Source organism: Rattus norvegicus, chromosome 2 (assembly GCF_021556685.1).
Source record: "Rattus norvegicus strain SHRSP/BbbUtx chromosome 2, alternate assembly SHRSP_T2T, whole genome shotgun sequence".
Taxonomy (NCBI): Eukaryota; Metazoa; Chordata; class Mammalia; order Rodentia; family Muridae; genus Rattus; species Rattus norvegicus.
Window position 1 is genome coordinate 647,105 of NC_141535.1, and position 27,225 is coordinate 674,329.

Genomic DNA, 27,225 nt, shown 5'->3' on the forward strand with positions numbered 1-27,225 from the left:
CTACCACTGAGCTAAATCCCCAACCCAGATAGACGTGTTTCTTAAATTAAACTCTTTTCGAAAAATAAAAAAAGGCCTGAAAGGCCAAACCTTTTATGCCTTCCAACTTTTCTAAAACATACAAGATTAAACTATCATATTTTTAAGTAAATTTTTATGGCAATACAATGATACTTTCTCCATGTTACTTGATAGACCCTAATTTTTTTCTATTTTTGTGAGTGTAGTGTTTTTATTATCCACTGTTATTTGTAGAATTTTAGTGTTTACTTAGTGTGCATTCCTTTTGGTATAGGTGACTGTAGAAACTAGAGGTTGCCATCCAAAGTCTTCTTCATTTCTTTCCTACCTTATTTGTTATTTATTTATTTAAAGTTTTACTTCTTTAATTAAAAAATAAAATTACAGAAAATACATTTTGGTTATATTTTTTCTTCTCATTGAAATCTACACAAATACTCCAAACCTATCTACAAATCCGTGTTTATGCTTTTTCTAGAACTCTATCTTTCCCTTTCTTAAGAATATAAAGCCTACCCAAAAATCAACTAAAAATAAACACAAAAGTAATAAGACAAAATAATACCCAAACAAACAAAATAAGACAAGGTATACACAGAGACACACAAAGAATTGTAGAGTCAACAATGTGCTGCCCAACACTCCAGGGCATGTTTTTTTTTTTTTCCTTTATAGTGAGTGAAGTTGGTATACCATGATACTCCTTTGGAGAAAATTGGTTTTCACTTTGTCAGCAAGTTTCAATCACCAACAGCTTCTTGCCTGGGGATGAGACTTTGTATATATGTTTCCTTCTCAGTGCTAGCTTTTTAATGTGGTTTGAGCTTGCGCATAACTTGTGCAAGCTGTCAGAGTTCCTATGACTTCATATGTGTATCTGTATGATTGTGTTTTGAAAATACGGTTTCTTTGAAGTCATCACCTAACTCTGGCTCTTTCATTCTTTCTGCCTCCTCTTCCATACAGATGCCTGACATTTTAGGTAAGGGGTATGATAAAAAAATCTCACTTATGATAGAGAGCTCAAAATTCCATCACTATCCGAACTCTATATTAGTCCCCTTCAACTGAAAGAAAGCTTCTCTTACGAAGGCTGAACATGGCACAGATCTACACGTATAACAACAGTACATTAGCAGGAGCCATCACTTTATTGCTATGTTCCTTTACAATAATACAATTATTGCTTTTCTCTTAATGTATGTGAAAATACGCACACACGCAAACACATTCATATATATACATATATATATATACATATATACATATACATATATATATATTATCAGGTTTGTGGCTACTTTATCAGTGTCAGATATGAATTCTGTCTCACAGAGTGGGGCTCAAATACAATGTAAAAGAAAAGAGGTTGTTTATTCACACATTTATACCACTATTAAGTGAATACATTTTTTAATGTTAGGAATATTGTGGGGCCTCACCTTGGCAGTTTGTCTTCGGTTGTAGAAGATAGCAGGCTGAGAATGCCATGGATAACAGACAATTAAGCAGTGTTTCTTTGTGGCAGCTTTGGTTTCTATCTTCAAGTTTCTGCCTCCACTTTCCCTTATGATGATCTAATCTTAAGACAAAGTGTTTCTGTATTAAGTTGTAATTGGTTATGATGTTTTGCCCTAGTAATAGAAATCAAGCTGCAGCACATGGTTTCTGGTGCTCAAACTCAGGTCTTGATGTAGTGTGGCAAGCCCTTTGTTGACTAAACCATCTTTTCAGCATCAACCCTTAATATTTCTAAAAGATAGTATTTTCAGTGTAAACAAAGTGCAGCTTTCCATAAGGATATATCATAGGTCTGAAATTTTAATTAAAGGAACCTGGATATAACAAAACAACACACACTTTAGCAAAATCTCTCCTGGTCAACTGCTATTACACTGAGTGTGCATCTGTGAATTTGCAAGACAAAACAGTTGTCAAGGAAGTGTGGTATAGTGATTAGCATGCCAAACAAATTAGAAAGGGAAGGAGCAAAATGCTTGACTGGTTTGTTAGCTAAAATTAATTTGCATGGGGATTTTGTACATGACACACAGTGTCTTTACCTGTGAAAACTGAACAAGTAGAGCTGTGATATGAATGTGTGTGTGTGTGTGTGTGTGTGTGCGAGAGAGAGAGAGAGAGAGAGAGAGAGAGAGAGAGAGAGAGAGAGCAAGAAGAGGAGGAGGGGAGGAGGGAGTCGGAGGAAGAGGAAGAATGAAGAAGAAGGAGGAGGAGAAGAAAAAGAAGAAGAAGAGGAAGAGGAAGAGGAAGAGGAAGAGGAAGAGGAAGAAGAAGAAGAAGAAGAAGAAGAAGAAGAAGAAGAAGAAGAAGAAGAAGAAGAAGAAGAAAAAGAGGAAAAGTCATGTGGAGTTTCATAGAATATGTATTCTATGAGGTTTTAGATAAGCAACTGTTTTCAGTAGAGGCATTCTTTTCAGTTATATTTTGAATACTAATTGACAACAGACTTTCTGTGAAAGAACAGCATCAAGAAGAGAGTCCAAATAACAATTGCTATCATGTATGGTTATTAGTTTGACATAGTTCCCACTACGACTATTGCATGATCAATTTAATTTTATCCTCACAGTGAACAGAGGAGGAATGTTACATCTCTAAAAATATGTAGATTTTCACAGTGTTATAACTTTTAGACATCCACAGATGAAACACAGGTCTGTCCGAAACCAACTATGTTGATCACCATGTTACCTTGCAGCATTAGCTAGAGTATGCTTTGCTCAGTTTGAGTCTTCTCCTTTTAAATATCATTTCCAGTCCTTTCTATACTGAAATGGCCAGTGAATGCAGCAATATTTCAAATCACCGCTTCAGTTAGATCAGGTATCTGGAAGTAGTCAGATGGATCAAGAGAAAAGAGACAACACTGATTGCTGACACTGCAGTACATCGGGAGGAAATCCTCAGTCTGACAGAGAAGATCCGTCATTTCAACTACTTGTACCCAGAACTAGCAAAATTTCTGACTTTTTTAGTTTATTTTTTCACAGGACACCTTTGTAAACATGTCAGTTAGAGAAATGCTTGTTGGCTGCTTAAGCCTTAGCTGTGTAGATACAGTGTGCCTAAACTTTTATTTCTCCTTGAACTTCCAGAAGCCCAAGTCATGTCATGATACAAAAAAAAAAGAAATGAATTAACAATTTGAAGTAACATTTTAAATCAGTTGGAAACATTCTAGATTATGATTATCAAAACACATTGATTTCTGTTTAGGAGGAGACATTTGAAATTATGAAAAGTAAATAGCAATGGCCACATTCTAAAAGCTCTTAGTCGACATGGGGTAGGTTTTATTGTCAGACCTCAGAAATTCCAAATCCTGACTGTAAATATAATTTACCAAGTTTACAGAGAGTGAAAACAGCAGTCTTCAGAATTACTCAGAAGTGATGATAAGAGATAACCTAGTGTGGGAAAGAATTTGCTGCAGAAAGAAGAGAAGAAGAATTCAAATTTCTGTGCCCGGTGTTGGGGATTTAGCTTAGTGGTAGAGCGCTTGCCTAGCAAGCACAAGGTCCTGGGTTCGCTCCCCAGCTCCGGAAAAAAAAAATTCTGTGCCCGCACTTTAAAACAGTCATGGTTGTATACAGGTATAACCCCAGTGCTACGATGACAGGGAAAGGATTTCTGGAGCTTGTGCACGGCAAGATAGCATCAGTATAAGTGAAAAGCTTTGAATTGAGAAAATTGTGTAGAAAGTTATAAAAGAGAATACTATTTACTTTCTCTGTCTTCTGCTTGAACACATAGGCATGAAGACATAGACAGACAGACAGACAGACACACACACACACACACATGCACACGCACACCATATCACACACACTAATTCTTGGTGGTCATGTACTGAGGAATATTAAATTAAAAAATTATAACCTTGAACTCATGGATATGTCCACTTGACCTTTATAATTGCCATTGATCATGAATACTATTTTGTGAACCATGAATCCACATATGTAAAATAAATCAGTTGTCAGAATAAAGAAAGGGCATGACATATTAATATTAGAATTTTTAAAAAACATTAGTTTATTATTTTGGGGTGTGTGTGTGTGTGTGTATGTGTGTGTGTGTGTTGCATGTGTGTGTGTTCACGTAGGTCTTCTGATTCCAAAGCATGTTTATAGGCCAGATGGCCAATTTCTGTAATGGGTCATTATCTATGGATTCCTATGTTTAAAGTGAGGGTGTTAAGCTTGTTCTGCAAGTCCTTTTTCCCTCTTGCTGGCCCAACATAATTGTCAAAATTTAAATGAATTTCTTATAAGCAATTGATGAAGGTTATTTACTCATCATGAAGTTAGAAGTTCATATTGAAGCTCAGCAAGCCTCTGGAGTGACAATTCCATTTTATGTCAGCATAGGAGACTTGGATATCATTTGATAAGGGCTTATGACTAGTTATATTAATATTCATAGAATGACCAAATTGTTTGATCCTTGAAGAAGTTACCATTAAATTGGAAGACAAAGAACAAGAGCCACATAAGTCCAGCAGCTACTAAGATGCAGTCACTGACTGAGCTGAGTCTGAGCAAACATCAAAGAAACAGTGAGCTGTACTGTAGCCTAAGTAACGATACAAGCAAAAGCACTAAAATTCCTTGAATGAGGCATACAGGTATGGGAAAAGCACTTCAACCTGGGACTTCACTTGACTTAGGCTGCATAAAAATCTACCTTCCAGAAATATACCTAACAATGAAGTTGCTCACCTCATCTCACCTGCATGAAGCTGTATATGTATCAAACAATGGACTAAGACTCCCTGCGCATAAATTGTTTATAAACTTCTCTTTCATGATCAACTTCCATTCAAAAGTATTCAAGAGCATATCCACATAATGGAGGGAGAAATCTGTTTCAACTGGCCTGAGACAGTTTAGAATATATACTCAGTAAGTCGTATTGAATCCTCTGGAACAACTTTCAAGGGAAACATCCTGTTTAATGTCATATACATAGTGATAATGAATATGCATTTGATTAAATCAAATGCATCATGGAAATTGATGTTCACAGTTAATTAAGGCTTGCTTAATCAAAAAAAGCCAATCAAAACAGAAATATCCACACTGAACTCTGAGTAAACAATTCCTCCTTCTCGAGAGGTCCACAAATTAAAGCTACACTGAATACCAGTGTTTCTCACTTTGCTTTTGAATAAAGTTTCTTTGTCACCTTGCTCTCTGTGACTTCTTGTAATAAGATGAAAACATCCTGGAAACACCTCACCTAGACAGTAACCTCAGATAAAACTGATAAGCATCTTCTTCAAATAATGACACGAATTATGGAAGCTCCAAAATAATTCTCCTGTTACTTTCTTGTAAGAACTTCTAAGAATGACACAAGCCATTTCTAATCTCATGCCTATTCAATGAAATCAGAAGTTACAAGAAAATTCATCCTAGTGTTGTTTTTTGTACCAATTTCAACTTTAAGATATTAAGTACAATCACATTGGAATTTCTTTTTTCTCAGAAGTTTTGATAATGTCACCTACAATTAAGCAAGAGGAGAATCCTTAATGAATTTCTCTAAAATACATTTGCATGATAGATAAAATATTAACTCTAGAATGAGAATATTAGAAAAATGCTTGTTTCTGTGTTACTGCATTGAAAATGAAATTTATACCCCTTTGTCATTTTCAAAATGCAGATGTTCATAGTATACATATTAGATTATGTGGACTATTAATAATAATAAAAGTTTCTAACAATAATTGAAGAACAGAGCCAGTACTTTGAGACAATAATGCTTCTGTCACCTTTAATGTATATAGTTTTTGCTATAGGTACACAATGATTTCTACATATGAAAGTCTAAATGCTCTACAGCTCATGCTTTCTGGTTTCAAGAAGTGAAAATTTCAGTAATAGCTTTTAACTTCAAAATCAAAATGAAAACAAAATGCATGAACAGAAAGAACAGAAGGAAAATAAAAGAAGAGAAGAAAGAAAGCATGGAAGGAAGGAACGAAGGAAGGAATGAACAAAGGAAGGAAGGAAAGAAGGAAGGAAGGAAGGAACGAAGGAACTAAGGGAACAAGGAAGAAACAGGAAGAGATTTGGTAAGTTGCTCATTTGACAAGCTACATGCAAGTATTGAAGACACCCTTGGATGAGTTCCAAAACTGTACAAGATCAGGTATGGTTGTTCGTATCTATAATTTATTGGTGAATATCAGACATTCAAGGTCATCACTGGATATAGAGTGAGCTTCAGGCAAGTCTGGGGTTTATGAGACCCTGTGGTAAAAAGAGAGAGAGAGAGAGAGAGAGAGAGAGAGAGAGAGAGAGAGAGAGAGAGGGAGCTAGGGACCTAGGGGTAGAGGAAGAAAGGAAGGACTGACTTCGAGCGATAGCGATGCAAGATGGCAGCCACCACAGGCTCGGGAGTAAAAGTCCTTCGAGATTTCTGACTGTTGGAAGGGCTGGAAGAAGGCCAGAAAGGAGTAGGCGACAGCACAGTTAGCTAGGGTCTGGAGGACGATGAGGACATGACACTCACAAGATGGACAGGCATGATAATTGGGCCTCCACGAACAATTTATGAAAACCGAATATGCAGCCTTAAGATAGAGTGTGGGCCACTCTAGTATCCAGAAGCATCCCAGTCTGTGAGATTTGTAACAAGAGTCAATATGAACGGCGTGAGCAGTTCCAATGGAGTGGTGGATCCACGAGCCATGGCAGTGCTGGCAAAGTGACAGAATTCCCACAGCATCAAAGTCATCCTGCAGGAACTTGGCGCCTGATGATGTCAAAAGAGAACATGAAGCTGCCACAGCCACCAGAAGGACAGTGTTACAGCCATTAGTCACCAAGGCCCCGGCCTCCCTTCCCCATCCAAACCAAGTCTTCATTTTCCACAGTAGTGAATTTTCTAGATCCATCTGTAGACCTCAAAGTACTGGAGAGGAAGCCCCACTTACACTTCATCCTGAGACACTGCTCTGATACTAACTTCTTTTCAATTTTAAATACCTAATTTGTGCTGTGTAACATCATCTGTCGAGTACAACTGCTGTCTGCCTGGTTGAACTTATGGGATCCATAAGATGTGTTGAAATTGGTTTCCTTTGGGAGCAGTGGGCACAGCTAACGCAACTGTGGACAGACACGTCTCACACAATCACCTGCTGCTGGAACTTGGCCTGGGTATGCCTTTGCCCGACCCGCCCTCTGCCACAGCTAATGGTGGCCTTAGAATAGATGGGGAGGTTTCAGGTAGCAGCTGTGGGACTGACCACCACTAGGCTTGGGGTGCTCTGGGTGTACCCATGCTTTCTTAAGTCTTAAGTGATTGCTCCATCCAAGCCATGGTCCCCTCTCCTCCACTCCCACCCTTAGTCAAAGCTTAGATTGTAACCTCCCCTCCCCTGAAATTGGCCTCGGGTGAGGAATTCAGAGCTTCCAGTCTCCCCACCTTTATCAAGGGGTGCTGCATTCCCCTCCTCAAGTCCCTTGTTGCCCATCATCACCCAACACTTGCTGTGGCCAGAAGCCATCAGATGAGTTTGAAAAAGCCTGGCCTCCCTCCCTTAGCTCTGGACCACACTTGTTCACCTGCCACCAGCCTGGGAAGGGAGCGCTGGGTCTGCGGCCCTGCCACCACCATCAGCTCTTGAGCTTTGAGCTCAGGTCTAGAGGTGAACAGAGCAGTCACAGGGCGACTCAGACGGGCCACCACTCAGGGTCCTTGGATATATGCCTAGAGAAAGGCCACGTGGAGAGTCCTGGGTGCACATGGTTCTGAGTTGGTTCCTTTTCCCATAATTGCTTTGTTTTTACACGATGAAGAGGTTTGAACAGCGCTCTCAGTCACTCTGATCACCCATCGGGTCTGGAGTAGAGTCTGACAGCTGGAGCACGAGGCCCTGACTCTGCCAACTCGGGTTTCAGTGTTGCTCCTCAGATCCTGGGCAGGGACACAGAGGAGCTCTGTGTCACCATGTTCACAGATCCTTTGCATATAGGTTGGCCTGGCTCCTGGCTCATTGACAAGCTCCCCACTCTGCTCAGGACCACTAAATATTGATATGTGGATGCATACTGAAATAAAGGCAATTTGAGGTGTTGCAAACGAAGAAAAAAAAGGACTGAGCAAATGAAACACTGGTGATTCTTTCTTAGTCCATTCAAGCCTCATTAAGTTTCAAATTTTTCAAACTGGCCATATGTACAGCAAAATTGAAAAAGACAATGATAATAACCACATGGCATTCACCTGGGGAGGGAATTTGCTCACAGTGGTAGAATGTAAATGAGCTGAGTTGATAGTATAAGAATAATGCAGGGGCTGGGGATTTAGCTCAGTGGTAGAGCGCTTACCTAGGAAGCGCAAGGCCCTGGTTCGGTCCCCAGCTCCGAAAAAAAGAACCAAAAAAAAAAAAAAAAAAGAATAATGCAAATCCTCAACTGATTGATTTGAAGTATCTTTTCCCACATATGAGTTTACTTTAATGAGAGGAATCGTGGACATGTCAACCTTTAATGAAGTACAATTTTTTAAGCCTTCTCTATTCCTATTTTCAGTCATGGTGACTTCATGCAGGATTTTGTGATAGTATATATCAGTATGATATCATCTTACTAGGAAATATAGTCCAAATTTTTGAATCCCAATTAATTAAAGATGAATATTTACACAAAATTGTTTGTATCAAATTCGACAAAGTTTTTTTCGTGAATAAGAAAGGTACACAGAACTAAACCCTTAAGAAAAATTAAAATCAGGACCTATAGAAAAGGCTCATGGGTTTTCCTTCATAGAGAACCTAAGTTCAGTGTCCAGTATCTATACTTGGTGGGTCATTACTACTTGTCAATCGAGCTCTGGAAATTGGGTACCCTCTCCTACATTTTGCAAGTACCTGTACTCATTTGTACACACATGTACAGATGCATGAAGCAAATACTTAAAACTGCTTTTAAATATGAAAAACTAAAAAAAGTCAAAAAGAAAATGAAGGATAAAGAACAATGATTTGAATATACATCATGTTAATGCTGTACATATCTATAAAAAAAGTCATTTAACATAACCTAGAAACAGCATAATTCAGATAGTTAAAATGCAGTCCCACACTCCTACTCAGTATTTAATATCAAATTATTATCTAGAGTTATTCAAATCAATATTCAAATCAATAATTTCTACAGGTGCATTTAATAGTCTTTGTTCATTAAACTAATCAAAATCTATGTTGTAGTTATTTGAAGAGAAAGAATTTTATGAATCACATGATATCCACTGAATAAATATGAAAATTATGTATGCAAACTTTACAAAAGTTAGTTTCAACACAAAAGTATAAATTTACAATTTAATAAACAAGGAACTAATTGATCAACCAAATGTTAACAACTAAAATTCATCTATGTATGCAATAGAAAATAATATTTGAGATATAAAATTAAGACTTATGTTAGTAAAATAATGCATAAGTTATTTTACTTAAAAAGAAAATCTTATGATTGTATTAATACAGCTAGAAAACATTAAGAAAAAACTTAATACTCTTTTTTTTTTATTAACTTGAATACTTCTTATATACATTTCGAGTGTTATTCCCTTTCCCGGTATCCGGGCAAACATCCCCCCCCTCCCCTTCCTTATGGGTGTTCCCCTCCCAACCCTCCCCCCATTGCCGCCCTCCCCCCACCAGTCTAGTTCACTGGGGGTTCAGTCTTAGCAGGACCCAGGGCTTCTCCTTGCACTGGTGCTCTTACTAGGATATTCATTGCTACCTATGAGGTCAGAATCCAGGGTCAGTCCATGTATAGTCTTTAGGTAGTGGCTTAGTCCGTGGAAGCTCTGGTTGCTTAGCATTGTTGTACATATGGGGTCTCGAGCCCCTTCAAGATCTTCCAGTTCTTTCTCTGATTCCTTCAACGGGGGTCCTATTCTCAGTTCAGTGGTTTGCTGCTGGCATTCGCCTCTGTATTTGCTGTATTCTGGCTGTGTCTCTCAGGAGCGATCTACATCCGGCTCCTGTCGGTCTGCACTTCTTTGCTTCATCCATCTTGTCTAATTGGGTGGCTGTATATGTATGGGCCACATGTGGGGCAGGCTCTGAATGAAAAAACTTAATACTCTTAAAAATGGGATACACATGCACACAAATTTAGAAAAGTTTGATACATATACATTATATTATAATGTCATTTCAAAAGTTAGAACTATCATTGTGTTTGTTATGAATGAAAGGAAGATGTTTCAGACCATAAACAGAAATAAAATTTTCTGGAATTTTACATAAATAAAAGGCATTTAGAAACTAAAATTTTTAATAACATCTACATCATAATTAGATGAGAATGTTCCTGCCTTCTTGCAATGAACATTGAATTGATCTCTATTGTATCAAGAAAATTATGATAGCTGTTCGGTACAGAGAATGAAAAGCTGTCCTCTGGACAGCTCATGGTTATCACACTCATGAACCCACAGCACCTGTGTTAACACAATACTTTCACATGATCAAGCCAGCTAGAGTCAGGGCTTAGATGGGGTGACCAACCCTTGCCAATGCCATATTGAGGGGCTTTTGGCATTTGATGGCTACTGGTGAATGAAGAATCATTCATTTTGGGGGGGGGGTATTGCCTTGGTAATTTGCTTGTGCTTCAATAGATTCCCTTCACGAGTGACACTAGATTCTGATTCTTTGATGAGATCTAAAAGGTAAACAGATGAAGACATGGTGTCAGGAGATGTATTATAGGAAATATGGTGAGATTTGGTAAAGAGAATGTAGAGTGCATGCAAGTATATTTCTTTATATAAAAATAAAGAAAAGTATGAAAGGACAAATGGTTACTTAATTAACAGAAGATAGAATATCTCTATAGACAAATTCTAAATAGCTTATATACATAAAGCTAGAAATAATAGATGAGTTTAAAAGATGTACAAATTTTCTTCACTGTTTAAGAGATCATCGTAAGAGATCATGGGAAAGAATGTAATGTATTATAATATACTTTCAAATGTAAAAGATCATAACTTTAGCTTACTAATAAATACAAGGTTTTTCACTGACTTAGATTATGTATAATCAGTTTGACCTAATTCCTCCCTGTTAAATTATACGCATTTCTAAATTCCTCAGAAAACCACCTCAGAATAACTACTTTTAGTCCCCCAAAGTCCAGGAAATTGGGGCAAAAACTCTTCAATGGTTTCTTTAAGCTGTACATAATTATTTTTATATTTATTACTAAACTAAAATTATGATCTTTTACATTGGCACAGAATTTATTTGATACAAATTTAGATTTTTAAGATTTTCTTTAATATAAATTTCTCATTGATTTAAAATTAATATTGTTACTCTGATGTACACGTATTGTGCCTATACAACACATTTCAGCATAGATGGCTTATACCCAGTCCTTTTCTGCTATTAAAAAACGAAGCAGAGCTGATTAAGCACGTGAGTTTAAGGCCAAATAGCAAATTCATGTCTCTAAGTTTATTGTTAGAATGCTTTCAAGATAATTTATTAAGATAATTAATCGACAACAGTTCAGATTACTTATATAGTTAGATGGTTTCTAAAAAATACCAGAAGTCCACAAAATATGACATTTAATGTTCTTTAACTTTTATTGAGACATGTCCACTCGCACCAGCTCCCCTTTGGTATATTCAAAGCAGAAATTGAAAATCTCCACCTCCATGTGAGGTGATTTATTGTGGCAGACAGGCACTATGCAAAAATTGCTCCAATTCTTCTACAGACTAATTACTGTCCAGAAAAGGAAACATTGCAGAATAAGTTGGCTGAAAATTTCTGCCAAGCCAGAATGATTAGCCCTTCAAAATTCAGTGTTTCAAAAGTCTGTCTGACGATCCTAGGCCAGAAGGCTGAAGACTTGCTCTCACGTGTTGCTCACAAGGGACTGTGCAAATAGAAAATTGTCTCTATAACCTGTCTCAGTTCTAGAAGCCATGCTAGGCTTCCTATATTTACAGATATATGGATCATTCTCAGATTACTGGCAGGGTTGAAAACTTAGTATAATCTTATAACCCACTCAGACTATTTAACTTTGAGAATACATATTTTTTTTATTAACTTGAGTATTTCTTATTTACATTTCGAGTGTTATTCCCTTTCCCGGTTTCCGGGCAAACATCCCCCTAATCCCTCCCACTCCCCTTCTTTATGGGTGTTCCCCTCCCCATCCTCCCCCCATTGCCGCCCTCCCCCCAACAATCTAGTTCACTGGGGGTTCAGACTTAGCAAGACCAAGGGCTTCCCCTTCCACTGGTGATCTTACTAGAATATTCATTGCTACCTATGAGGTCAGAGTCCAGGGTCAGTCCATGTATAGTCTTTAGGTATTGGCTTAGTCCCTGGAAGCTCTGGTTGCTTGGCATTGTTGTTCATAAGAGGTCTCGAGCTCCTTCAAGCTCTTCCAGTTCTGTCTCTGATTCCTTTAATGGGGGTCCCGTTCTCAGTTCAGTGGTTTGCTGCAGAACATATTTGCTGTGTTCTCGCTGTGTCTCTCAGGAGCGATCTACATCCGGCTCCTGTAGGCCTGCACTTCGTTGCTTCATCCATCTTGTCTAATTGGATGGCTGTATATGTATGGGACACATGTGGGGCAGGCTCTGAATGGGAGTTCCTTCTGTGTCTGTTTTATTCTTTGCCTCTCTATTCCCTGCCAAGGGTATTCTTGTTCCCCTTTTAAAGAAGGAGTGAAGCATTCACATTTTGATCATCCATCTTGAGTTTCATGTGTTCTACGCATCTAGGGTAATTCAAGCATTTGTGCTAATAGCCAATTATCAATGAGTGCATACCATGCGTGTTTTTCTGTGATTGGGTTACCTCACTCAGGATGATATTTTCCAGTTCCGACCATTTGCCTACGAATTTCATAAAGTCATTGTTTTTGATACCTGAGTAATATTCCATTGTGTAGTTGTACCACATTTTCTGTATCCATTCCTCTGTTGAAGGGCATCTGGGTTCTTTCCAGCTTCTGGCTATTATAAATAAGGCTGCTATGAACATAGTGGAGCATGTGTCTTTGTTATATGTTGGGGCATCTTTTGGGTATGTGCTATAGCTGGAACCTCAGGCAGTTCAATGTCCAATTTTCTGAGGAACCTCCAGACTGATTTCCAGAATGGTTGTACCAGTCTGCAATCCCACCAACAATGGAGGAGTGTTCCTCTTTCTCCACATCCTCACCAGCATCTGCTGTCACCTGACTTTTTGATATTAGCCATGCTCACTGGTGTGAGGTGAAATCTCAGGGTTGTTTTGATTTGCATTTCCCTTATGGCTAAAGATGTTGAACATTTCTTTAGGTGTTTCTCAGGCATTTGGCATTCCTCAGCTGTGAATTCTTTATTTAGCTCTGAACCCCAATTTTTAATAGGGTTATTTGTCTCCCTGCGGTCTAACTTCTTGAGTTCTTTGTATATTTTGGATATAAGGCCTCTATCTGTTGTAGGATTAGTAAAGATCTTTTCCCAATCTGTTGGTTGCCGTTTTGTCCTAACCACAGTGTCCTTTGCCTTACAGAAGCTTTGCAGTTTTATGAGATCCCATTTGTCGATTCTTGATCTTAGAGCATAAGCCATTGGTGTTTTGTTCAGGAAATTTTTTCCAGTGCCCATGTGTTTGAGATGCTGTCCTAGTTTTTCTTCTATTAGTTTGTGTGTATCTGGTTTGATGTGTAGGTCCTTGATCCACTTGGAATTAAGCTTTGTACAGGGTGATAAGCATGGATCGATCTGTATTCTTCTACATGTTGACCTCCTGTTGAACCAGAGCCATTTGCTGAAAATGTTATCTTTTTTCCATTGGATGGTTTTGGCTCCTTTGTCAAAAATCAAGTGCCCATAGGTGTGTGGGTTCATTTCTAGGTCTTCAATTCTGTTCCATTTGTCTATCTATCTGTCTCTGTACCAATACCATGCAGTTTTTATCACTATTGCTCTGTAATACTGCTTGAGTTCAGGGATAGTTATTCCCCCTGAAGTCCTTTTATTGTTGAGGATACTTTTAGGTATCCTGGGTTTTTTGTTATTCCAGATGAATTTACAAATTGTTCTGTCTAATTCTTTGAAGAATTGGATTGGTATTTTGATGGGGATTGCATTGAATCTGTAGATTGCTTTTGGTAGAATGGCCATTTTTATTATATTAATCCTGCCAATCCATGAGCATGGGAGATCTTTCCATCTTCTGAGGTCTTCTTCAATTTCTTTTTTGAGAGTCCTAAAGTTCTTATTGTACAGATCTTTACTTGCTTGGTTAAAGTCACACCAAGGTACTTTATATTATTTGGGTCTATTATGAAGGGTGTAGTTTCCCTAATTTCTTTCTTGGCTTGTTTCTCTTTTGTGTAGAGGAAGGCTACTGATTTATTTGAGTTAATTTTATACCCAGCCACTTTGCTGAAGATATTTATCAGCTTTAGTAGTTCTCTGGTGGAACTTTTGGGATCACTTAAATATACTATCATATCATCTGCAAATAGTGATATTTTGACTTCTTCTTTTCCAATCTGTATCCCCTTGATCTCCTTTTGCTGTCTGATTGCTCTGACTAGAACTTCAAGAACTATATTGAATAAGTAGGGAGAGAGTGGGCAGCCTTGTCTAGTCCCTGATTTTAGTGGGATTGCTTCAAGTTGCTCTCCATTTAGTTAGCAACTGGTTTGCTGTATATGGCTTTTACTATGTTTAGGTATGGGCCTTGAATTCCTATTCTTTCCAGGACTTTTATCATGAAGGGGTGTTGAATTTTGTCAAATGCTTTCTCAGCATCTAATGAAATGATCATGTGGTTTTGTTCTTTCAGTTTGTTTATATAATGGATCACGTTGGTGGTTTTCCATATATTAAACCATCCCTGCATGCTTGGGATGAAGCCTACTTGATCATGGTTGATGATTGTTTTGATGTGCTCTTGGATTTGGTTTGCCAGACAACACACCTAAAAGCTCTAGAACAAAAAGCAGCAAATACACCCAGGAGGAGTAGAAGGCAGGAAATAATCAAACTCAGAGCTGAAATCAACCAAGTAGAAACAAAAAAGGACCATAGAAAGAATCAACAGAACCAAAAGTTGGTTCTTTGAGAAAATCAACAAGATAGATAACTTAGCCAGACTAACTAGAGGACACAGAGAGTGTGTCCAAATTAACAAAATCAGAAATGAAAAGGGAGACATAACTACAGAATCAGAGGAAATTCAAAAAATCATCAGATCTTACTATAAAAGCCTATATTCAACAAAACTTGAAAATCTGCAGGAAATGGACAATTTCCTAGACAGATACCAGGTACCAAAGTTAAATCAGGAACAGATAAACCAGTTAAACAGCCCCATAACTCCTAAGGAAATAGAAGCAGTCATTAAAGGTCTCCCAACCAAAAAGAGCCCAAGTCCAGACGGGTTTAGTGCAGAATTCTATCAGACCTTCATAGAAGACCTCATACAAATATTATCCAAACTATTCCACAAAATTGAAACAGATGGAGCACTCCCGAATTCCTTCTATATAGCCACAACTACTCTTATACCTAAACCACACAAAGACCCAACAAAGAAAGAGAACTTCAGACCAATTTCCCTTGAATATCAACGCAAAAATACTCAATAAAATTCTGGCAAACTGAATCCGAGAATACATATTTCATTAGCTAGTTATTAGATAATACATAAGCTAGCCAGGATATAAAAGATTTTAAGCCTTTTAAAAGCTAAAATATATCTAAATGTTCTGTTTAACTGATACAAGTTGGGCTGGGTGTTAGGTACATCTTATACTTTTAAATTACAGAATGATTATAGTTGTGCTCAACTTATATTTGAGAAAAAAGTTTCTGTGTTTTTTTTTAATTAAAAGGGTAAAAGAGTAGATTGATGTCATTATTAAGGTGAAGGGAGGTACAGAATAGAACCAGGCCTGTCATTGGATAAAAAGGAAGGATGGGTGGGAGAAAAGTTTTAGAGAGGCAGAGGAAGCCAGAGTGAGAATGTGAGAGCACAGAGAACATGGCAGTAGATGTTTGGATCCTTCTCTGTACATATTATAGGTTGTTATGACTATTCTCAAGGGATGGGTGTGTACAGGATTTTGTGCCATCTAGATTGGCAAATTGTATCTTATCAATTGCATCAGAAAATATTATTTGATGTTTTCTTTCATAAGGCAACTTAATTGAGTTTAAAAGAGTGTATGGTGGCCAGATGCATGGGCCTACCAAAGAATTGGGATGTGTTTGCCTGGCATGGTGGAAAGCCAACCAAGAGGGCTGTGGATGTGGGAGGAAGAGCCTGAAAGGGTGCCCTGTTGGGAAGATTAGTGTGTCAGAAAGCAGATGGGGGCAGCATGGAGTAACTGAGATAAATTATTGCTATTTCCAATGGCACTACAAATATTAAGGGAGTGAGCCAGCTAGGGTATACCTGGGAACCAAGTTCTGTCCGGTTTTTTGTTTTGTTTTGTTGTTTTTATTTTTACTGCAGCACATACATTGTGCGTCGAGTGTCCTGAAGGGAAAACATGCTTAAGTCCTTGAGTATGAAGTGATTTATTGCATCATGGCCACATATAACCATGATGGGATACTAAAGACAAAGATAGGAGAGTGAGGATTTTTAATTTCCAAGAAATTATAGGATTTTGGTGTTTCTCAATCATAGGATATTTTTGGGTAGGATATATACCTTGTGATCTATACTAATAGATGAATCACAGAAAGAAAAAAGGTGGAGGCAGAGTTACCATTAAAGGTTTTTGGGGCCTGGGAATCAGATGCAAGGGACAGAGAGACTACAAGTCCACAGAATGTGTTGCTTATCAATTATATTGAGAGGTTACAAAGGGAATGGCAGGTTTGAGGAAAGCAGCCAGTTAGAGAGGACTGTGATCTAACACTTCCCTGCTTATGAAAGAAAATTCAAAAGTCACATCCAGCTGGAAAGTCTTATGAATACTATGAAGTAGCTATTAATGTGGGGAGCCAGGACTGCCCTAGGCTGTGTGAAAGACCTGGACAAAAGAATAAGTGGAACACTAGTTCTATGCCCTTACCCAGGATCAAACTTGTCAAGGCCTGTCTGATGCTGAAGCCAATGTCTTAAAGGAGTCAACGTTGAGGGAAGAGACTCTTCCCTTAGGTTGTGGTTATCAGTTCTTAGGCAGCTGTAACTGTGGTGTCCCATGTTCTTTCCATCAGCATTGTCTGACTTAATCATTTGCTGACTTAGTTGTTCCCCGTGTATAACCACCAGTACCCCCAGGACTGCAAATTATAAATATGATTCTACAATTTCTAATAAAGTGCAAATAAATTTCAAGCAATCATCACAAAAATGTTTACTAACAGCAATCACATTTTAAATTAGACAAACTAAAAATTAATTGAACACCACTTGCTCCAGCTATATATCCTCTGGACATAACCCCAAGACACCAAATTACTACAGAGGTACTTGTACAGTTTCACCCATTGTTGCTTAGTTCCCAGCAGGGAGGAAATGCAATTCATATGAATCCTAATGGGGTGACTGCTCTGCTTTTCCTATCAGTTATTTTGCTATACTGCCACTATGCCATCCTCATCGTGCAATCCTAGATAGCACAGTGATCTGTGACTCCAAGATATAATGTTTGACTATGTAATTGCAAATATTGGAAGAGAAATGAAGTCTTAAATACTGCTATATATTTATTTAAATGTCCCTGTTTGTTTTACTCCAGAGACTGTGCTGCAAAAGGTATATACACACTTCTCCCTCATTTCCTCTGCTGAAGGCTATGTGGCTCAGTTTTAATTCTCATGTGATAAAGTATCACATTCTCTATACTATTTCAAGAGATGTATCTCTCTTATTCTTTTCTATTTAAAGAGTCCAAACTGTCCTTATATCAAACTATGCTGTTTATATAACAGGCAAACCCAGAAATATCAACTGTGCTTCACAAGGTAAGTATGCAAGATACGGTTTTACAGAATTCCTTGTAATGCATCTACTCTTATTTTTATTTTCTGGTCTATTCAGGTGTCTTTTATAATATCCACCTGCTTGTTACCTATGGAAAATTACAAACAAAAGCAAAAACAGAAAACAATTAAGGTCTGTTATCAAACCTTAAGCAAACATTCATCACTCTAGGACTGGGAATTGCTCAGAGGGTAGAAACATATGGACCTGGGTGTGAATATTCAGCATGTATACATAATGCCAGGCATAGGGGATAACTACACATAACTATTACCTCTGAATCCTGAGGGCTCACTGAATTTCTAGTTCAACAAGAGAACTTATGTCAAGAACAGTGAACAGCACTAAAGAAGACGCTTGAAATCCTTCTCAGAACTCCAAAAACACATGCACAGATGGGTAAAGCCACACAGTTACAGGCATGCACCACACACTCACATCCACCAACATTCTTACAACACACAACACCACAGATACATAGAAAATGGTTAAGGGACTGCAGGGTAATTCTTAATTTGCTATTGTCCCCCAGTATGTATCTTAGATACTGATAATAACCAAGAAAAGATTAAGCTGGAAGAGAGTTTATCCATAGTTTTAACTTTTGCTATATTTTAATTTAATTAAAATGCTTTTGTAATTTTACACAAAATATTATATCCAGATTTATGGGATTCTAGAATCACCCAGGACAAAAACTTTTGAGCATGTCTGAGAGACATCAGACTGGAAGAGTTCTAGTGCAAAGGCCCTCCAGCCAGAAGCTGGAACCCAGATGCCCTTCAACAGAGGAATGGATACAGAAAATGTGGCATATTTACACAATGAAGTACTACTCAGCTTTCAAAAACAATGACTTCCGAGGCAAATGGATAGAACTGGGAAATACCATCCCGAGTGAATTAACAGAGTTAGTAGATACTAGTCCAAAGCTTGGAATACCCAAGATACAATTCATAGACCATATGATGCTCAAGAAGGAGGAAGAACAAAATGTGTACAGTTCAGTCCTTCCTAGAAGGGGGAACAAAATACTAAAGAGGGAGGGGAATATAGGGACACAGTGGAGCAGAGACTTAAGGAAAGGCCATCTAGATGCTGCCCCATCTGGGGACCTATCACATATGCAGCCACCAAACCTAGTCAGTATTGCTGATGCCAATAAGTCCTTATTGATGGGAGCTTGATGTGGATGTCTCCTGAGAGACTCTGCCAGAACCTCACTGATATAGACAAGCATGCTTGAAGCTAACCATCGGACTCCATGGGGACTCCAATGAAGGAGTGAAGGAAGACTGAAACGGTTTGCAAACCCATAGGAAGAACAACAATATCAACCAACTAGACTTACCAGGGCTCCCAGGGATTAAACTACTAACCAAATAGTACTCATGTAAAAGCCTAATTCTTCAGTTGCATATGGAGCAGAGGATGACATTGTCTGGCATCAATAGGAGGAGAAGCCCTTGGTCCTGTGAATGTTCTTTTCTCCAGGGCAGGGGAATGGTATGCTATTGAGGTGTGAGTGGGTGGATGGGAGGAAAAGCATCCTCATGGAAGCAGGGGGTGGGTTGTGGGAGAGTGGGTAACTGGGCAAGGGAATAACATTTGCTATGTAAATATATAAAATATCAAGTTAAAAAATGTTACCACTGCTCTTAATAACCCTATATAAGTTTTTAAAATCCACTTGCCAAAATTCTTACTAAGTCTGTTTTGTGTTCACACATGGACTATGATGGATTAACTCCATATCTGGGAATATCTTCTCAATATTAGACATAACATCTGAATATGTGAGTATTTATATCCATTTTTTGTTCAAGAAGAATCCGATGCCAAAGAAAATTTCCTCTTTTTCATTAGCATGGAAATTATATTCAAAATAAGCTAATAAAATAAAGGATACCTGAGTGTATACACATTCACATACATATTCATATATATGAATATGTGTGTATATATGTATACATGATGTAGGCCTCCTTCACAGGGCATCTAGGCCTTGACAGTTCCCTCAGGCCTACACATTGCATCTAGGCCTTCATGTTTTCCCTAGACCTTTAACAGACAGCAGCTTTGCCCTCTGAGCCATCAGTCTACAGAGGAATTCATAGAGAAACCCTGTCTGAAAAACTAGGGGAGGGAGACAAACAGATTAACAGATTGATCGCTCTCTCTCTCTCTCTCTCTCTCTCTCTCCCTCTCTCTCTCTCTGTGTGTGTGTGTGTGTGTGTGTGTGTGTGTGTGTGTGTGTTCAACTGAGGAGGTACTGGCAAATAAATGTTTGCCCCTCCTCTGTAAGCCAGGCCACCAATACTGCCTTCCCTTTTCCTTAGTTTGTTAGGTTTATTCCAAGTTAATTGTATCTGTTTCTTTAATTTCCTCTTCATTTCTTTAGTTGAGTCAGGGGTCTTTGCACATAAGCCCTGGAAATCAGTACCTGGATCAGGTCTGCAGCCTGCTCACAGGGTTATACCCACCTCCACCACTCAAGTGATGCAATTAAAGACATGCAGCACCGCACCTGGCTTCTTTTCACTGTACATTTACTTTAGTTGCAAGGTTCATTCAGGTCTGAGAGAGGAGGGAGGGAAGGAGGGAAGAGAGACAGAGAGTGACAGAGAAACAGTGACAGAGAGGGAAAATTGTAGGTTAATGTTCCATCTCTTCAATCACTGTCTGTTGTTAGCCATCTTGGCAACCATGCCCCGAAACCCTACCTTGGGTAAGATCAAGCATAATGGCAGCAACGATATAATTCCTGCTTAGTCGCACTGAACACCCCAGTCATCACTACCTGTGGAGAATTGCTCCTCTGATCTAGAGAGTAGTACCCTTGAATGAAATGAGAAGCACAACAAGCATTATTTGTTTTGAAATATAAAACGTGGAAAGAACTATATGTGTGGATTTACAGACAGAAAGACAGAGAGACAGAGAGACAGAGAGACAGACAGACATACAGACAGACAGACAGGACAGACAAGACAGAACAGGACTGGACAGAACAGGACAGGACAGGAGAAAAAAAACAAGAATACAAACAAAAACTCAAAATGGAAGTCCGGTTCCAAATGGTCTCTTTCTGCACTGTCGCTCTAGAGTTGGTGGTCCAGCTTATAAAGGCTTATAAAAGGATGGTTTTGGGAAATGCTGCTGGGTGTTCCGTTCAGGTCCAGGATTATTGCGGGTAACTAGACAACAAAGAAAGCAGTTAGACTGACTTCTACAGTGTTTGGTTTCTGAGTGTGTTATCACACAGAAGAACCTAACAGAATATGTAATGAATTCCGGCAGTAACAGCAGAAACAACCAATGAGAAAGTGACCTTATATTATTAGTAACTGCAACAAAATGGCAGACTAGCTAGGTAACAGTTACCTAGCCATTAACTAACCTGACATAGGCCTTCCTCACATTGCATCTAGATAGGTCTTCCTATCTTCCTCTCCAGTGCTGAGACCAAAGTGAGATCAAAGTCATGCATCACCATGGGTGCCTTCCTTTTCATTTTTTTCTTTCATCCTAGGAAGTGTGTGTGTGTGTGTGTGGTGTGTGTGTGTGTGTGTGTGTGTGTGTGTGTGTGTGTGTGCGTGTGTGGAGAGAGAGAGACAGAGAGAGAGAGAGAGAGAGGGATAAGGAGAGGGAGAGGGGCAGAGGGAGAGAGAGAGAGAGAGAGAGAGAGAGTTTAAAATCAGCACTCAAGACTTTTTTCTTCCTATCCCTATCCCAATCCCCCAAACCAGCAGTAAAGCCACCAGCACCAGAGACAGAGGAACATGAAATCTCTAGTCTGAAAAACTAGAGGAGGGAGATAAACAGATCTCTCTCTCTCTCTCTCTCTCTCTCTCTCTCTCTCTCTCTCTCTCTCTCTCTCTCCTCTCTCTCCCCCTCATAATTTGTTAAAGTGTTCCCTTTGTGCTGTGTGGATTCTACTTTATTAAGCAAGTTTCACATCTTACTAGCTCCAAAGAGGAGTCAACAGTCTCTTGGCGTGCAGGCAGTTGTTGCCTGCTTTAAATATTTTTTGGTGTGTTTGTTTGTTTGTTTGTTTCAAAACCCAGGGCCTGCCTTCGTTCAACAGATCCAAACCCAGTTCTCCAAGGGAAAAATGGAGTCATGTCCAAAGTCACTGGCATTTAAGTCATCTGCCATTGACAGTCACAGGAGATGGGAATATTGTGCTTTCTCCAATGGATATTCACCTGGGTATGCATCAACCACATATAAGGACAGGCCTGGGGTAAACGGGGTGGTGGATGGGGAGGAAGGATGTGGAAAGAGCTTTGCGATGGGAAACTATGATCAGAATGTTGCACAGAAAACATAATTTGTACTTAAAAAAAAAAAAAAAAAGCTCCCGATATCTATCCAAAAAGTAAAGGAAAAAAAAACCGATGGCAGAACTTTACTAACTGCAAATGTTCCAGCTCCCAGTATCCAACCACTCCACTCCCAGATAGGTAGATGACAGTTTGCACTTCTGTCCCAGTTGTGCTATCGAGGTTAATAAAAGGGGAACCACCTCTGTGGTTATGTTTTACACACATGAAATAAAGTAAAAGGAGTGGATAGACGTGCCTAGCATTTTAAGATGCTCAATTTCTTTGCAAGCTTCATTTTGTTTCATTCTTTTAAAGGTTTGTTTATTTATTTTCATTTATATGGGTATACTAAAGCCCTTTTCATATACACACGGCAGTAGAGTACACGGGATATCCCTTTGCAGAGGGTTGTGAGCCACTATATGGTTTCTGTGGAATGAAGCTCAGGACATCTGGAAGAACAGAGCAGTGAGTGCTCTTAACCTCGGAGCCATCTCTCCAGCCCTTCACAAGCTTTATTTAACTAAACATTAAACATGGATCAGAAATGCCAAATCCTGTAAATATGGTCCAGATTCAGCCTTACTTAGAAATCCAGAGCTGGCAGGGCGAGGCTGGGAGTGAGCAAAGGGAGTCTTCCTCTTTCCCTGAGGGTGTGCTAATAATTCCATTACCATTTCCAAACACCTGGGTGTGAGTCTAACTAAAGATTTCTTCAGTCATTTGCCATGAGCCAGAGCACTGAAAGGACAGCGAGGGATCAGACATTCACACTGAAATCATCACTCACTGATTTCAAGCAGAAAACTTGCCCCCCCTAAAGAGGCACCGCCTGGCTCAGCGCTGAAGCAAAGCATGCTAGGGCAGCAGCAGTATTTCCCTGACAGTCCTTCAGGGACATGCACATTCTCCAGCCCCACCCCACCCCACCCGCTCTCAGCTAGCTCCTGTCCACCCCTACCCCTTCCCCCACATACAGGGAGGAGGCCTTGTGTGTGTGGAGAGGGGAGATGGAAGTATCTCTTGAGAGAGGGTTCGGGTCTCCCAAACAAATAAATAACTAGAATCTTCATTTATTTACTTTATTTCATCGAGCATACCGTGGCAGAGGGAAAAGGAACACGGAAACTAGGCCAACTGGTAGAGCTCCTTTCATTTTGTTTCAAAAAGGAAAAGGCAAAAAAACAACATTCCCTGGTTTTCGTGAAAGGAACATAATGGGAAAAGTTGAAACATTGGCTTGCCACTTAATACTTGGCTTTTAATAAAAGGGCCAACAGATCTACCTCCTATTTTGTAAAAAAGAGAATAAAAAACCACAAAAACTTTCTGTCAGCCAACTTCCCTTTAAACGTCTGTTAAACAGGAAGACTGTTTTTTTTAAACATCATTTTAAATACTTAAATATGTATTTGTGTGTGTGTGTGTGTCTGTCTGTCTGTCTGTGAGTGTCTTCTGTATGGAGAGGATGTGCTGTAACACTCGGGATGGGGTGGTCTGGGGCCCACAGGTGATGCCGCGCCGCACCGCCCCCCCAGTCACCTTCCCTGTAGGGCCTTCCCAGCGGTCCCATAGCTGGTTTTGGTGCACAGCCTCGTGGAAGGGCGCCTGTCTGAGGCCAGTCGCTGAACAGGGAGGGAGGGGCGGTCACCCACCAATCCCACCCTGGCCGCCCCTGCACATCTGCGCCCGCCGCCTGAGCACCTGCCGACCCCCCCTGTTGGGAGGAATGGGGATAGCGACGGCTGGACGTTTGGCAGGGGGGGGCGGGGCCGGGGAGGGGAAACCCGGGGGTGGAGGGGTCAGGAGGAACGGGGAGTGGGAAAGATCCACCGTGATCACCCGCACAGAGGAACGCGCGCCTCTGGGTTGAATCCTCTGGGCGGACTGTGCTGACCACACCAGTTTACCTCTTAATGGTTTCACGCCCTCTTGAACTCTCTCTTCAATGTTCTTTTCAACTTTTCCTTACAGTACTTGTTGGCTATCGGTCTCCTGCCGGTATTTAGCCTTAAAAGGAGTTTACCACCGGCTTTGGGCTGCATTACGAAGCAACCCGACTCCTGGAAGATCCAGGCCTGGCACGCCTGGGCCCGCTATTGGCCTCACACCATCCAAGGGCTGGGCCTCAATCAGAAGGACTTAGGCCCCCATGAGCGGCGCCGGGGAGTGGGTCTTCCGTACGCCACATTTCACGCGCCACGGCACGCGGCAGGGATTCGGCACTGGGCTCTTCCCTGTTCACTCACCATTACTGAGGGAATCCTGGTTAGTTTCTTTTCCTCTGCTGAGTAATATGCTTAAATTCAGCGGGTCGCCACGTCTGATCTGAGGTCGCGGTTGACAGGGGAAGGAGGAAAGGAGGGCGCGCGTGGCCGCCGGCGGAAGGACAGAGAGGAGAGCGAGAGGGTGCCGGGGTCCCAGGCCGGGGCCGGCGACCTCTCTATCCCTTCCAGCTCCCACATCCCGGGGACAAGTCGCGTCAGCACACGGACACCACATCGTCACGCCAGCTGGCGCCTGAGCGGACGGCCCCCATAAGAGGGATGGGGGGAGGAGAGGTACCTGAGACCAGCCCCGGCTGGTGCGGTCAGCGGGAAACTAAAGGATACATGTGAAAAGAAAAAGACAGGGTCTGGAACAGAAAGGCGGAACACACGGTACACGGGACGCCGCGCACCCAGCACCCGGCAGCGGCCAGCCAATGGGCGGGCAAGTCGGGCGCTCGGGCCGGGACCCCAAGGGCGCCCAGAGGGGGCCCGCGACATGGCCCCTGACCGCCGCCTCTGGAAGCGCCCGCGGCCGGAGGGGGGCCCGCTGAGTTTCAGGGAGCACCAGGTGGAGGGAGGAAACGGGAATCCCTCCTGCGGACGACCGATGGGCAGTAGGGCGACCCCCCCCGGAGGTCTTTAAACTTCCGCACCTGAACAGGACAGCTAGGTACCCGGACAGGAGCGGGGCAGACACGCGAGGCCCAGAAGGCGGGGCGGGCTGCGAGAGCCCCCCCTCCCCGTGGCACAGGCACACCCTGCACGCGACAGAGACTCCCGGGCACCTTCAGAGCCGGACAGCTGTGGCGGAGGGGCAGCAGGTGCCATGAGGAGAGGGAGCGGGTCCCGGCCACCGCCTACCGTTCCCCAACCACCCCCCACCCCCCGCCCCGTGCACACGAGATGAGATCACGGAGCCGGTCCCGAAAGAGCCAGAATGACCTCGGTATGCCGAGGGCCTTGGCTGGCCAGCGGGTAAGGGAGGTGCCAGCGGCGGAGACATCAGCAGTGGAGGCAGAGGTGGACACACAGAGGCAAGGACATAGGCAGAAGAGCAAGGGAGAGAGAGAGAATGGAGGAGGTCCCTCGATGAACCAGACCTGACACCCTCCCCGCACCACTCCTTAACGACCCCTGCCATTCCCGAGATGCTCACTTGGCCGACGGTCTAGGCACACGCGAGAAATGTGACCAGGACCCGGGGATGCCTCTCCTGGTGAGAAGAGGGACTCACACAGGCCCGAGAAAGGACCAAACACCCCTTCGGCCTTCTCCGTTAATGATCCTTCCACCGGTTCACCTACAGAAACCTTGTTATGATTTTTACTTCCTCTAGATAGTCAAGTTCGACTTTCTTCTCAGCCCTCCGACAGGGCCATGGGCTGATCAGGCCTCACTAAACCATCCAATTGGAAGTAGCGAAGGGTGGTGTGTACAAAGGGCAGGGCCTTAATCAACGCAAGCTTATGACCGGCACATACTGGGAATTCCTCGTTCATGGAGAATAATTGCAATCCCCGATGTCCATCACAAATGAGGTTCAATGGGTTAACCTGCGACTGCCTTTGTAGGGTAGGCACATGCTGAGCCAGTCAGTGTGGCGCTAATGCAGCCCCGGACATCTAAGGGAATCACAGACCTGTTATTACTCAATCTCGGGTGGCTGAACACCACTTGTCCCTCTAAGAAGTTGAGGGACGCCGACCGCTCAGGGGGGTCGCGTAACTAGTTACCATGCCAGGGTCTAGTTCGTTATCGGAACTAACCAGACATATCGCTCCACCATCTATGAACGGCCATGCGGAATCCAGAAAGAGCTATCAATCTGTCAATCCTGCGTGTGTCCGGGCCAGGTGAGGATTCCTGTGTTGAGTGAAATTAAGCTGCAGGCTCCACTCCTGGTGGTGCCCTTCCGTCAATTCCGTTAAGTTTCAGCTTTGCAACCATACTCCCCCGGAACCCAAAGACTTTGGTTTCCCAGAAGCTGCTTGACTATCATGGGAATAACGCTGCTGCATCACCAGTCTGCATCTGTTTAATTATGTACCCCCATTTGTTTTTCTTTTTCTTTCTCCATTTCTCTTTCTTTTTCTTTCATTGGGGGAGGGGATTTTTTTAATTCACATTTTAAATATGATTTTCCTGATTTGCCCTCTAGAAACCGGCTATTATTTCCCCTCATGCCTCCTGTTCTGAGGGCAGTTCCTCACTCACCCACTCACTCCTTCCAACCTGCCCATTCTGACAGTTCCCTACACTGGGGCATCAAGCCTTGACAGGACCAAGGGCATTTGCTCCCATTGGTTCCTGAAAAGGACATCCTCTGCTTCATATGCAGATGGAGCCATAGGCTCATACTTGTGTATTCTTGGGATGGTTGTTTAGTCCATGGAAGATCGAGGGCAGGGGTTTGGTTGGTTGATATTGTTCTTATGGGGTGGCAAACCCCTTCAACTACTTCAGTTCTTTCTGTAACTCCTCTTTTTGGAACCTTGTTCTCAGCTCAATGGTTGACTGCAAGCATTCTCTCTCCCTTCTTCCTTCCCTCTCTTCTTCCCTCCCTCCCCACGCTGCTCTATGTTTGTAT

The 27,225-nt window shown here is 41.3% G+C and overlaps 3 pseudogenes; 2 read left to right on the forward strand and 1 right to left on the reverse strand.

Moving 5' to 3' along the window:
* Positions 1–27,225, forward strand: part of LOC148006609 (uncharacterized) — a 2,902,548-nt pseudogene that overhangs the window by 597,829 nt on the left and 2,277,494 nt on the right.
* On the forward strand, positions 6,551–6,949 carry LOC147995899 (ubiquitin-conjugating enzyme E2 variant 1 pseudogene; annotated as a pseudogene).
* LOC147995898 (18S ribosomal RNA) lies at positions 25,916–26,808 on the reverse strand (annotated as a pseudogene; the record flags this gene model as incomplete).